Genomic DNA, 3,240 nt, shown 5'->3' on the forward strand with positions numbered 1-3,240 from the left:
CTAAGTTCTACTTTTTGTTTAACTTATCCCAGGGGCATGCTCCAATCCTGGAGGTACTGCAGCATACGTCAATGTGTGAAGTACTCTCAGCACACTCCGATCCCATCTCCCTCCTCCAAAAACTCATTTGATTATTGTCCTCTAGTACAGGATGTATTGATACAGGAGCTAAAAAGAAATTATTTTGGCAGCGAATGAGGGTAAAAGAGTCCTTGGTAAGGTTTCCCTTTTAATAAAAAGCAGTCCCAAAATCATTTCTTTTCTAACAAAGAGCAGCCTGAAAAATCAAGCTGCAGACATAAAAAAGCAAGCTAGAAGCTCGCACGGATGAATACCGGCAGCTGTGCCAATAGGAAAAGGCTACCTGGTGATCAGGCATGTGCAACATGGAGGCTCCGTGTTCCCTTCTTTGTCAACCATGTGTGCAGTAAAGGAACAGGCCATGTGGCACCAACCAGGTAGAGAACCCATCTGCATAATAAAATATTAGGATGGGGCAGCCAGCTTTGTGCTGTGTCAGTGGCCCACCTGCTCCAACCAATCTTTGGACCCTATGTAAATCAGACACCATCTCCTCAAGCTGGTCTGTAAAACCCTGTGCATTTCACCGTGAAACCGGAAGACCCACTCGGGAGCCTCTCTTGCTGCGGGAGAAAACACTTTTCTCTTTTCTCTTTCTCTCACCTATTAAACCTCCACTCTTAAACTCACTTCTTGTGTGTCCGCATCCTTGATTTCCTCAGTGTGAGATGACACTGCTTCAGTATCAGATGTTAAACTGATAGCAGATGCTACACTTGATCTTAGCCAAAAGGCCCAGAAGCTATTGAGCTCTCCTTCCTGCTCTGTGTACCTGGGTGAGTGTCTCGGTATCTATAGGCCTCAGTTTTCCTTGTCTGTAAATTGGGCACAATACCACATTTTCTGCAGTATTGCAGAAGGAGTAGATGATCCATGCAGAGCACATGGTTAATATTAATATATAGCTCTTAATAAGTAGTAGTTATCATTATCTCTGCCATTGTGATGTCACTTATATCTCTCCTGGAGATGGCTTCAGATGTGAAGAGAACTAGAGCCTAGTCCTTGGAATGCTGCAGAATTGCAGGCTGCAGAGGAAGAGGGCTGAGCACACCTGGGAACGTGGCTCTTATGAGCTGGCATCTCCCAGCACGTGATGACAGGGTCCTCCCCGACACAGAATCCCCTCCTTGAAATTCCTGGTCACAGACACAGAACAGGCCAGCAAGGCAGGCATGTTGGCCAGGCAATGTTTTTCCTTTTGCAGTCAGCATATTTGCCTCAGGAAGAGGGGACTTTTCTGCACCCTGATGTCCCTCTGTTTGTCCCTTCACTGGAGAGCAAGCAGGTATGATTAAAGTCACTGGGGGAGGAAGGGACTGGGAGAAAGAGCATTTCTCGTATGCATTCCTTCCTAACCTCTGCTGGACTTCACAAGTGTCCCTATAACTCCTCCAGATTGACAAGGCTCTAATGGCACCTCTGAGACCTTGAGCCTGGGTTGTCAGCTAGGACAGGGAGCCACCCACAACATGGAAGCCAGAAACAGGCTAACTGGTGGCCGCTTCTTGCTCATCCATGGAGGGGGAAAAGCGAAGCAAGGATGAGGCATGGTGGGGAAACCCTGGTCAAAACTCTCTCTCCCCGAATATTCCCGTTACAGGGCAGCTGCGTGGACGGGGGCCCCCTGACGCTTGGCCTGGATTGATGAGCCAGGCTCTGGTCAGCAGCCCGGGTCTGCAGGATCACGAGGCTTATCGGGGTCCTCCCTGAGACAGGGTTCTGTTAGGAAGGAGGAAGCAGACGGAAGGTGGGCAGGCGGCTGATGGTGTCCACAGTGCCGTCATGGAAATCTTACATCTGAAGCGAATTGATTTCACCTGATGGCTGAGCAGAAGCATGTGTGGCCAGAAAAGATCCCTGTACAAGACCGGCCTGGGCCCCAGAAAAGGATGTCAGTCCAGGTTCTTTGCACCCACAGTGGGGAATGCATTGTCAGAGCTGGGGAGTGGCCTGGCAGGCTGAGGGGAGCGGCTCATGGACAAGGGCCATGGTCATCACCCGTAGCTGTGACGGTACACGGGATATCTGCTCTGCCAGGAGGGGCAGTGGAATCAGCTGTGTCCCGGGTCTCTCCCTGTCTCTCATTCTCTAGCCCAGCCATTTACCCCTATTGCTTATGGAATCTCAGCCCTGGAAGAGATGTTCTATCTGCCAGGAGCTCCACCAGCTCATCTACAATCTGGCAAAGGTGCCAGAAGACAGAGGTGTCCCCAGAGGGAGCCCTAACCAGCCAGCATCCCAAATGACCACAGATGTCTGCTTCCTGCCTGAGTGAATTTTCCTTTCTCAGAAATGCAATACCTCATTGACTTGTATTATCTTTGGAATGACAATGGCCTAACTAATTGGGAATGCATGACTTCAATAAACAGTTTCACCAACTGCTCTTTCTAAAACTGTTTTCCAGGTCAACCAGTATATGAGAAGCAGTTAATGGTTTGAGTTTTAGGAGAGAACAGGTCCTCTTCATTCTCTGCCCCAAGGTAGCTGCCAACATCTCATAAATCCAGGCTCACATGATAGCCTGAGCCCTAGGATGACCACTGGAATTTATTCCTTCTGTCTACATGGATGGATGTTGGTAATTTTCTGGAGTATTGGGCCAGAGGCATTCTGAAGCCACACCGGAGAGAGCCCTGTGTGTCATTCACAATGTCTGCCATATGCAGAGGAGAGAAACAGCACGGATGCCACACACTAGATATCCCAAGGTGAACTGGTCAAGGGAGGCCTTCAGTATATACCATATATATCCCAAGGCCAAGAAGCAGGTACTGGCCAGGCACAGTGGCTCACACCTGTAATCCTAGCACTTTGGGAGGCCAAGGCAGGTGGATTTCCTGGTTTCAGGAGTTTGAGACCAGCCTGGGCAACACGGTGAAATCACATCTCTATTAAAATACAAAATATTAGCCGGGCGTGGCAGCATGGGCCTGTAGTTCCACCCACTCAGGAGGCTGAGGCAGGAGAATTGCTAGAACCCGGGAGGCAGAGGTTGCAGTGAGCCAAGATCGTGCCACTGCACTCCAGCCTGGGCAACAGAGCGAGACTCCGTCTCTGAAAAAAAAAAGCAGCAGCAGGTACCTATCTGCTGGAAGGACACAGAGTCCCACAGAACCACGCCACTGCCCAGGCTGGAAGAACTAACTATGGGGT

At 49.8% G+C, this 3,240-nt stretch overlaps 1 pseudogene; it reads right to left on the bottom strand.

Annotated features, from left to right (window-relative positions):
- Positions 1-730: 730 nt before the first annotated feature.
- On the bottom strand, positions 731-827 carry LOC114677941 (U2 spliceosomal RNA; annotated as a pseudogene).
- Between the last annotated feature and the right edge of the window lie 2,413 nt (positions 828-3,240).

This window comes from Macaca mulatta, chromosome 4 (assembly GCF_049350105.2).
Source record: "Macaca mulatta isolate MMU2019108-1 chromosome 4, T2T-MMU8v2.0, whole genome shotgun sequence".
Taxonomy (NCBI): Eukaryota; Metazoa; Chordata; class Mammalia; order Primates; family Cercopithecidae; genus Macaca; species Macaca mulatta.